Here is an 11,555-nt window from a genome sequence, read left to right on the forward strand (position 1 = left end):
AAACCCCTTTGCTACTAGATGAAATCACTTTCGACGGTCCGTGTTTGGCACGAGTGTCGATTTTGAAGCATGAAGACTGGGACTTGGTGGACCATGAGAAGTTCCCACACCTAGCAACCAAATAGTTGATGCGCCACATCATAGACAAAAATACAGGGATGACTGCACTAGAGCCGTAGAAGTGGCTCAGTGGAGGAGAAGGAAATATTACTCAATTTTCGCTGGGTTTCGCACTATAATTGCACCCTAGTGATAGTTTTAGTCATCAAGCAGCTGCTGTTCTTGGTGCATGATGGGTGTCTATGGATGGAGGAGCTGATACCCATCACTGATATGTTGATTCACCACATAAATCACCTGCCATATACAGGTGAAAATCCAGCTATGATCTCTGGCGGCAAGGGTGGCGAGTTGGCACTCGCGGAATAAATGAAAGAAAACTTCAAGCTGATGAAGAAGCCACTTGGGTATGCTATCTCCAGCATCTATGACCCCATTGTGATAGTGGTAACATAGATCCTTGTAGGGAAGGTGATGCAGAAGTGCCACTCTAATGAGGTACCAATGCTTGTCAGTGCACTCGCACAACAGTACATGGAAGGAGTCCAATTTAATTGGTCAGACTACCTTCACAGACAATTCCGAGCAAACCGTTGTGAAGCGCAAGAGCAAAGCAAGATGTTCCACTACACTTGGCTCTTGCTATTGATTATGATCATAGTGTGGGAGCTACCAGAGGAGAGCCAATTCCCCTCAGTTGTGCCAAACCTTCCTGAAGCAGCAAAGTACGCTTTGCTGTGGGCCACCAAGGACGCAGAGCGCGTTCGAGAGAACAAGATCTTCTGGATCTTGATGGAAATGAATATCAGGATGGCTATCATTTGCAAGCTACGATTGTTGCACATATTATATGCTAACCTCCAGAGATATGCCTAGTTTAAGTTTGATTTCCATTGTATTTCAATCAGGGCGTGGAAGGACCCTGTGCAAAAATGGTACAATTGTCGTACCTAGCCACAGATGATGCCATTGATGTGGCGATGGATAAATGGCTGGCAAAGTGGAGTACCTCAACGGACTTGGTAGTGGGTGGAAGCAATTCCACTGAACAAAATAAGAAGGAACATTCCAAGCTGAAGATGGCGCAGCTAGTCGAAAAGAGGAAAAAGGAGGCCGCTGAGAAGGCCTAGGCGAAACAAGCAGGAAAGGAGGTAGGAAAACAGATAGGTGGCACAGAGCGGGGCTCTGACAAAGGCATGTGGTCACCTTCACCTAAAACTGAAGAGGAGGACACAGAGAAGCACAACATGAACCCTCAAGAGATATCCGACTTCATTAACTGCCTGAGAGAGCTATAGAAGGGAGGGTCCAGAAAGAAATCCAAGGAAACCAAGACCTCATTGGACCCTATCACACTAATGGAAGGTGACTTATATGACATCGAGGACACAGTCCGAGATGTCACTATGGAGGCCCTACAACAATTCGAAAAGCAGTGGCAGATCATCCTAGGACCCATCTAAATAGGACTACAGGAGTTGTAGACCCACGCGTTGCAAGTTGGTACGGTGTCTACCAGCTTGGCTATCAACACATCAAAGGTTTCCGATATGCTGCACATGATGGCTTCTAATGCGCTAGTGCTACCAGATGGAGCACTGATAAGAGAAAATGAGGCTCACAAGACCACTGTTAGCACCTTGAAGGGAGTGGGATTGAACCTGGTAGCACTCCCGTGCGAAGCACTCCACCTCTTGTAGGATGGAGTCATTGCAGAGCTGAGGACCCGTGAGCACCGCGCCCTCCAAGTGATCAGTGAATAGAAAATAAACAATGAGTAGATGGCCTTACAGAGGAATGCTTCCATCGGCACTGAGGCCGAGGCGACTAGCCAGAGCAAGAAGATCACACAGGTCATAGAGGAGGCCTGCAGAATGGTCTCGGAATTGGCCATTCTGAGGGAGGAGCCAGTCGACGTCTGCATCCGTAAATTGGCAATAGGGGTGCATGACACTCAGATAGAGATGGTGTGGGTTTATTTGGAGCTGAACTTGAATATTACAGAGCTCTAGTTGAGGGCTCAGCCTTCAACACCACTAGAGGTAAAGGAATAGAAAGTGGCCACTGTCACAAAAGTAGTTGTGGCAGTGGAGAGTGTAGTAGCAGATTGCACACAGTTGTTCAAACAATTGTTTGAGGTCCTAACCAGCTTGTAGGGGGACCCAAACATCCAAAGGCTAGAGACGGAAGCAAGCAAACTCCAACAGATCTATGATGAAGTTAATGGCATAGTGCAAACCATTGCACTGACACAAAGGTTAGCCAAGCTGCAGGAAGCCAAGCAGCTGAAGGAATAGGTGGACGTAGTGCTTCAGAAGGTAGTAGTGCTCAAGGTATGACTAAAGCCCTCACTGGAGGAAGCTTATGCTGTCAAAAGAAACATTGAAGGAAAGCTTGCAACTTTGCAAGTGACACAACAAAAGATTTAGGCTGACAGCACAGGGACAGTAACCGAGAAGAGAGTTGAAGATGCAAAGCGGGTAGCAGCTCAGTGCATAGCCAAAGCTTCGGTCATGAGGGTTGAGTTAGACGGGCTTCACGCAAAGATCTCCATGCCTACTAAGTGACTCGAGGGCGAGTCACGATGTTTGTGTTGGGGGCTTGTTGGGAGTAGTCTCTCCCAAGGGCCGTTTTGGGGCTAAAAGCCCCAGTTTAAGACAATTTTTGTAATATTATTGTAAAGACTCTGCAATTTGTGGTCGCGGAGTGCGAAGGTGTTATGTGTCATAAAGGGTATTCTGCGCTTAGTTTTGTAAACTACATTTGGCTGTAAGAGATCTACCCATGGTCCGCGGACCATAGGATTGTAAAAAAAGAGCTAAGGTCTAAGTAGTTTGAGAGACAACATGTAAGAGAGTCATAGCTTTAGAGCAAGAAGTCTAAATCTTGGGTTGTAGTGTAGGTAGAGGCTCTGTAGCTAAGTATGCAAAGGCCTAGGGTAGAGGTTTTCAATTGAGTGCATGGACCCCTGTGACTGTGTGTGCGGGGTGAACAGAGTCTGTAACACTTGGAAGATATTAATAAAAGGAGTTATTCTACAATTTATGAGCATTTGTTATGTTGGTGGATTTGGATATTTTGTGTATGAATTTCCTTTATTATGCTTCCATGATGCATGAATGAATAAAGTTACATTGAATAATTAAATAAAATTACGAATGTTTGATTACGCGGTAATAGCCTTAAGGATTCGACAAGATAAGCAAATCACTTAGGTTAATTGAGGACTCTACACAACGTGTTGCCATAACAATGTGAAAGTACCTGAGCCCTAGGTTAGGGCTACGCGAAGGTATTGAAAGCTGGAATAGGGTTTTGTCTTACAAGCCCTAAAACAAGATCACTTGCACGAAAGCAGGGTCAGAAGAAATCAAACGACATAACAACCATCTCAGGGTACGGAAACTGGGTTCCAGCACCCCCCCATACTGCTTCAGGTGAGACTTCGATCTGCGCTTTGCGGGCTGATGCCAAAGGGCCAGTAGTGTATAAATTTCTTTGGCTAGTTAATGTTGAACCTGGGTTAGGCCCCCTCAAGCCAACAGTTTGAATGATTTTCTTCTATTTTTCCTTTATGTTCCGCTGCATTGATGATGATGATATTGTTATTTCTACATAGTTTCATATGCTTCTGAATAATGATGAAAATATGAATATTTTTATGACGTTATGTGGTGAACTTAATGGTTTAATGAAGAAATTTAATTATCAAAGAAAAGAACAATATAGCCCTATGAAAAATTAACATGCTATCAGAGATGGGCTGAAGAAACGCCATGGAGATCACCCCATGGAGACACCTTTGATGGAAGCAAGAGAAGATCCAAAAACATGTTTAAACAAATTTAAGGACATAAAGAAGCATCATGAATCAGAAGAACTTATATTTAAGATGAGGTGGTACTCTCCTGAAGGGCGCCAGTCTTACAGATGTGGAGTAGACAATAGAAATATATGTGAGTAGGAAATTTTGAATGCTTTCTATAATATGAATATATGGACTAAATTGTGTTTGTAGGTGACTAGGACATGCATATAGATATGTCATTATGTTTGAAGTTTGTGCTACAAGATTTTGACATGATTTGGTTTTTTAATATAGATAACCATTGTTTGGAGTTTGGACATGACGCTTGAAAATGACTTAGAACTTTGACATGATGTTGAGATATGTTATGGGCGATAGATCTCACTATGATAGAAAATTTGGGATTTGACCATATGATTAATGCTTTGATTTGACGAATGATGATTTTACTTGATGACAATGCTATGTGGGCATAGTGACTTTCAGTGACTAATGTTGGTATTTAATAATGGTTATATATTGGTTTCCTAGTTCTTACCACATTGGTTGAAGTAATGATATTTGTGACTCATTGTGAAGTAATCTAACAAAGTGTTGATAGTGTTGGACCTACCAACAAAGGGGATCTTTCCAGTACGAAGTCCCAAATATACCTCACATAGTTTGGTGTAGGAGTCCCATACAGTATAATGGCATGGTTTCCATTATCTTAGAGATTTGCCTTAGCTCTTGCTATTCAGCACATGAGAGTGTTATGCTTGTAACTTCAAAAAGTGAGGTAAGTATACCTGGTGAGTGTGTAATATAACTTTGTATCTAGGTTCTCTTACTGTAAGGGAGAGGAAAAAATTGAGCCTCTAGATGTGAGGTAATAGTACCACCCAAGGAGAGACACACACAAAAACATGAAGGGCTTATCCAGCATCAAGTGGACTAGTCCACAATGGATGTGACAGTCGTTGAAAACAAAGTGTAAGGGAGAACATGTAGACCGTCCAACGGAGTAGTCTACACGAGGGTGACAATTGTTATAACCAAGGAAGAAAAGAATGGCCTGTCTAATGTCTGGCAGAGAAGTCCACACAGACGTGACAATAGTGATAAATAATACATAACATATTCAACAATGTAAGTACTAAAATAACTGAGGTAGTTCAACTATCTTAGTACAGGTTAAGAAAACATGCATTACAAAGTTTTAAAGAATAGTCTTACAAACGGATATAGAACATGCATGAAAACATGCTGGCCAGAGATAGGCTTTTGAATTAAGAAAAATTTCCAAGACACATCTATACACCATACATCACCAGCCCTAGTAGTGGGACATTGGAGCCACTCCTCGCTCCTAAAAGAAAATATTGGAGACTCTCAATGCTATGTGGGAGGAGCCATGGTGAAAAGTTTTTTTCTCATACAATGGGTGGGTATATATAGCCAAGGGGCGCTAATTGACCCTCGTGACTCTTCGACTTCCCTCATGACTATTTGACTTCCTGTGACTATTCAAATTACATGACTCTTTAACTTCATAGGTGCATCTCTTGGAATTTCACATTACATTACAGTTGATTACAACAAGTATGGCCCATAGTAGTGATGTGGTCAAGACAACTCATGACATAGCTCGACATGACACTATTGACATGTACTTGCTGAATGTGGTGTCTGTGTCGAGCTGCTGAGTGATGCTGTGTTGTCGATGTAACATGTCTTCACCTCCACATGGAAAAGTGTGTGGGGTATTCGATGGTCTTGGTATTTTCTTGATGGTGCATGTGTATGTGTCCCTTTGGCTTGCTGCTCGATGTGCTTCGTGCGTTCTCCCAACTGTGAGAAAGTATTTTATCATGCACTCCTTCTTCACCCCATTCATTGTCGCACCATGTTTCATCAATGTACCTATTCTTGCAATCACTAGTCATGAGATGACATCAAATCCAAAAATCTCATAGTATAACATGATTCATTGTTTTTTGTTTTGGTGCAGGTGACCAAGAAAGGGAGAAGGTACTAAAAGTTTGCAGAGCACAGCTCAGGTTAGGATGCGAGGCTCCAGAGCACTATCGAGAAAAACTGCGCAGATGTTACTAGGAGGCAGATTTGTGAAATCCAGCACAATAGTGACAGCTATAAGGCAAGACCCAGCTGGGAGGAAAAATTGTGCAGTTTCCAGGTGGAAGGCCAGGTAGGGTGTCTAGGAACTATAGGGAAATTCTACGCATTTTTCAAGGTGAGGACTAGGTAGGTCACCCAAGGGTCTCGCTAGGGATCTGTGTAGTTTCTTTGGGGAAGGCAGTGTGGACAGCAAAAACCACTAATAGGAAAATCTACGCAGTTTTCTAAAGGAGGACAGGATTAGGCTACAGGAACTGCGGGTCAAAATTGTGCAATTCTGCGGGACAGTCCGAGACAGGAAGCAGGGGCTCCCAGACGTAGCTGCATAGTTTCTGGGATGAGTGCAAAGTGGGGCAGTAGGGTAGGTGATAGTCAAAACTGCACAATTTCTTGAGGGAGAGAAGAGCAAGCCAACAGGGGGCCTTCCTGTCAGATCTGCACAATTTCTAGGGATAGTGCAGTGACAGGAAGCAGAGGCCTACCCCACACTTTTGCATAGTTTTTGCAGGAAGTGCAAGGCAGGCAGGATCGGAAATTTTTGCACAGTTTTTGAGATTAGTGCAACCTTGGGTGACAACTCAAGTCAATTTTTTTGGTTGACCATATGGAGGCTTGATGGGTGATCTTGCGGGAAGCGCAGACTGGATCATGTTCTTGGATAACTTTTGCGCAATTCTGAGAGACCTTCGGATGGCTCTCTGTTGGCTTGAGGGGGCCTAACCCAGGTTTAGCGTTAGTTAGCCAAACAAATCCATACACTACTAGCCCTTTCAGCATTAGCCTCCAGAGCGTAGACTAAAGTCTCACCCGAAGCAGTATTGGGGGATGTTGGAACCAAGTTTCTGCACCCTTGAGATGGTTGTGATGTTGCTTTATTCCAACTATTCCTGCCTTCACACAGGTAGCTTCGCTCTCTGCTCTATCCTTTAGTACCTTTGCGAAGTGGTACAATCAGCTTTCGTGCTGCCCTAACCAGGGGTTGCAGTCCTTTCGCATTGCTAGAGCAACGATCTGCGCTATCTCTCAAACTAGGCTAACTGTCTTACTTATATTAATAACATATATTAGTTAGCTTTGTGAAAACAAATGTTCTTACTTGCGTTCACTTAACTAATACAATTATACACATTTGTGCATCATACAAGCATTAGAAGGGAAATTCATACCCAATATAATAGATGCATAAACAGGAAATAAAGACACATAAATGATAGAAAACTTCTCTTTATTAATACTTCCAGATGATTACAGACTCGACTCACCCTGCACCTCAACTACAGGGGTCCACGCACTCAGCTGTAGAGCCTCTACTGACCCAAAACATAGACTTACACTTCAGAGCTATCTCGCATACATCTTCATTGCTTTTCAATATTGTATTAGATATTAGATGTGTTTGACTACTTAGAGCTTCACTCTATTTATACAATCCCATGGTCCGCAAACCATGGGTAGATCTTCTATAGCCGATATTACATTATCAAAATAAGGGCAGACAATCCTATGACTCTTTAACAACTACGCGCTTCGTGCCCATAAAATGCAGAGTCTTTACATTGGAATTACAAAATTGGACAAAAATCTAGGCTCTAAGCCCCAAAACTGCCCTTGGGGGATCATGTGCCCAAAAGGCCCCCAAAACAAACATCGTGACTTGCCCTTGATTCACTCTATAGGTGCGGAGATCTTAGTGTGAAGACCTCCCAGATCTGCTTGGATCACTACAACTTTGGCAGGACACTGAGTGGCTACCTGCTGAACTTCCTCCATGCGTTGTTCAGTGACCACTGTTGTTGAACTACTCCCCTCAATCCTCTGCTGAGTTTCTTACAGTTGCACGAGCTTTGCTTCAATGGAGACTGTAATTGTATAAGCCTCATTGATCCATGGCTGTAGGCATGCTTTTAGGACTGCTTCCTTATGCCAAGTGGCATCCACCTATTCCTTGAGCGCCTTTTCCTGTTGCATCCTTCCAAGCCTCTATGTAAATGAAACCATCTACGTGGTCCCTTTTACTTCTTCATATTTCTATTTTAGCTTGCGCACCTCTATCTCTAGTCGCTTTACATTTGGGTCCTCCTGCGGGGTAGTTAGGACCTCGAATGACTGCTCAAACAGCTGCATGCATTCTGCCACTACGCTGTCAACTACTGTTATTGCTACTATAATAGCAGTGGTTCACTATTCCCTGATTTCCAGTAGAGTTGAATGCTGAGCCTTTAACTGTAGTTCTGCGATCTGCAGGTTTAGCTCTAGTTGAACCCTAGCCATCTCTTCTTTAGCATCATGCACCCCTGTGGCCAATTTGTGGATTCGTGCCTCCACTAGTTCTTCTGCCTGAATGTCCAACTCCGGGACCATTGGACAAGCTTCCTCTATCACTTGCATAATCTATTGATTCTGCTCGAATGCCTCATTGTGATGTAGGGACAACTATTCAATATTGATGCACTGCTCATTCATCACCTGCAATGCATGACTCTCCCTGGTTCGAAGTTCCGCGGTGACTCCATCCTGCAAGAGATAGAGTGTCTCTCGAGCGAGCGCAACCATATTTAATCTGACCCCTTTCAAACTACTAACTGTGGCCCTATCGACCTCGTTCTCTGTAGTGAGTTCCCCATCTAGTAGCACTATCATGTTGGTCACCCTTGTGCACAACATTTCCTTGGTAGCCGAAGTTTTGATTGCGAGGTTGGTGGACACTGTGCTAGCTTATGGAGTGCGAACCTACAACTCTTGCAACTCTATCCGAAGAGCCCCCAGTACCAACTGTTGTTGTTCCCCAAACTACTGGAGGGCCTTCGTGGTGACATCCCTGTTAGGTCCCTATACTACTAGTGTAACCCGTTATTGTTATTAGTACAACCCCCTTATTATATTTTTGTGCCCGTGTAGTCCTCATATTGTTATTATTATACCCCATAGAAGCCCACTATTGTTATTATTGTGCGCTTACGTTATTATTGTTATGTCGGATCTGATTATATTATGACCCCTTAGACTCTTATATATAGAAAGGAGGTCTTTTCATTTGTATCATCCAAGAATTTTTTATTTATGTAATGTAAAGGAGGTTTCCCCCTCGAAGAGGCTGAATTCTAAGGCGTTGATCTATCCTTTCTATCTTTTTGTGAGTTGGTTTCATAACATTTGGTATTAGAGCTTTGGATTCTAGGGTTTCGCTACTCCAAATAGGTCATCGTGGCATGTTCACTATAACTTCTTTTCTGCGATGTTTCAAAAGCTAAAACAACAACCCATTTGAGATGAAATCACATTGAACCTCAGGGCTGAATTTCAGATCTTGTTTCTCTATATTTTCGGATATATGATCTAAGAAAGTTAGGGTTTTTGCAAGATCCATAATTTCATCTAAAACAGGTCATTATGGAATGTTCGCTATCAATTTTTTGCTACAAAGTTTCAGAATGAAAAAAAAAAAACCATTTAAGAAGAGATTGGTCTGAACCTCGGGTATGAATTTCAGATCTTATCACACTATACTTTTAGATATATGATCTGAGGAATTTAGGATTTTTGCAGACTCTTGAATTATATCCTAAACAGGTGACCTTGGGAAAATCCTCATAACTTTCTCTTTGAGCATCAAATTGCAATTTTGTAAGAAGTTTTAGAAAGAGGACAAACTATAGTTTTTTGTGTATATTTTTCATATCTGAAGGTCGAAAATGTGACACGTGGCATGTCGTACAAGTTCGCTCTACTAAAACATTATATAATCATGTCATCTTAGGAGATTGGGTATAACTCTTTCTTGGAGAATCAAATTGTGATCATACTTCTAGAGTTAGAAAGAGGACTCAGAGGGCTATTACAGGCCAAGATTTCAGAACTTAACGATCTGAAATTATAAAGTTACAGTTGTTTCAATATCGAGCTCCTAAAATCAAAAAAAAATGAGATGAGGAAGTTTGGTGGCAAGGATCTGGTCAATTGGATACTACAGATGGAGCAATATTTTGATCTACATGAGATTCAACTGTTACAAAAGGTACATATTGCATCTTTATATTTAGAACCAAATCAATTTTTATGGTATAAAGGTCTTTGTTCTCATAAAGCACTTGTCACTTGGTCGATTTTCATAGAAGAAATGATAGCACATTATGAGGATACAAAGAGTAACACCTTCTTTATCCAATTCATAAATCTTGAACAAAGGGGTTCAATGGCAGAGCACATTGAGGACTTTCGAAAATTGAATATAAGGGTAAATGATATTACAGAGAAGCAAAGGATTGTTGTCTTCATAGGAAATTTAAAGGATAACATTCAACATAAGGTTCATCTTTGGGAACCTGATTCATTGGAGAAGGCATTCAGGCTGGCAAGAAAAATTGAAAGCATAATTATGGAAACAAGAAATCCCATCACTCACGACTATAATTGTGGAAGTGTTTTTTCTCCTAGCCTTGCACAACCTATAAGGTTTACACCACAACAATTGGAAGAAAAAAGAGAAAAAGGGATTTGTAACAATTGTGATAGAAAATACACTAAAGGTCATAAGTGTGCTGAGAAGAAATTATTTTACATAGATTATGAAGAGGAGGAAGAAAAGGATCAAGAAACATCAAAAGGAGAGGATATACACCAAGAACCAACATCAGATAAAGAAGAAATGAATTCGAACATATCTTGTAAAGCATTGGCAAGAATTACCACTCCTCAAACTCTCAAGATAGAATGACATATCAAGAAGAAAAAGGTTCAAATGAAAGATGACATCAAGAAAGAAGAAATGAATCCGACCATATCATTTAATGCATTGGTCGGAATTACCACTCCTCAAACTATCAATATAGAAGGGCATATGAAGAAGAAAAATGTTCAAGAAGTGAAAGATCACATCAAGCATCAAGAAATTAATCCGACAATATCTTGTAATGCATTGGAAGAAATTACCACTCCTAAAACTCTCAAGATAGAAGGACATATCAAGAAGAAAAAGATTCAACTAGTGAAAGATCACATCGGGCATCAACAACAAGTTCTCTAACTTTTAAAGGATAATGCCACTTTGGTGCAAAATCCATTGAAACAACAGGGAGATCAACATCACAATGAAAGAAGTTTTTATGTAGGTGATTGGGTATTTTTATGGCTACATCTCAAGCAAGCTATTTATGAGAAGGAAATGTTGGCAATACTACATCCACTTAAGAAATGGCAACCTTACCTAATGGGAAGACACTTCAAATTAAAAATGGATCATGATAGTCTTAAATAATTTTTAAAACTAAGATTATTTTTAGAAGAACAGAAAATATGGGTCACAAATATGTTGGGTTATGACTTTGAAATTATCTACAAAAAAGGGATAAAAAATGTTGCTGCAGATGCACTCTCAAGAAAGGATGAGGATGTCGAAGCATTGTTTTGTGCTATTTCTATTATCCAACCAGATTGGATAAACAAATAAAGGTATGAATGGAAGAAGGATGAAGAAGTGTGGCCACTCATTCAAAATTTGCAAAAGGTCCCAATTCAAACAATATTGCCAGAACATGATGAAGAAGGAAAAATCATATTGGAACCTGCAGTA

Source organism: Pinus tabuliformis, chromosome 4_1, assembly GCF_031772625.1.
Source record: "Pinus tabuliformis cultivar Carrire ecotype Pingquan chromosome 4_1, CPIR1, whole genome shotgun sequence".
Classification (NCBI taxonomy): Eukaryota; Viridiplantae; Streptophyta; class Pinopsida; order Pinales; family Pinaceae; genus Pinus; species Pinus tabuliformis.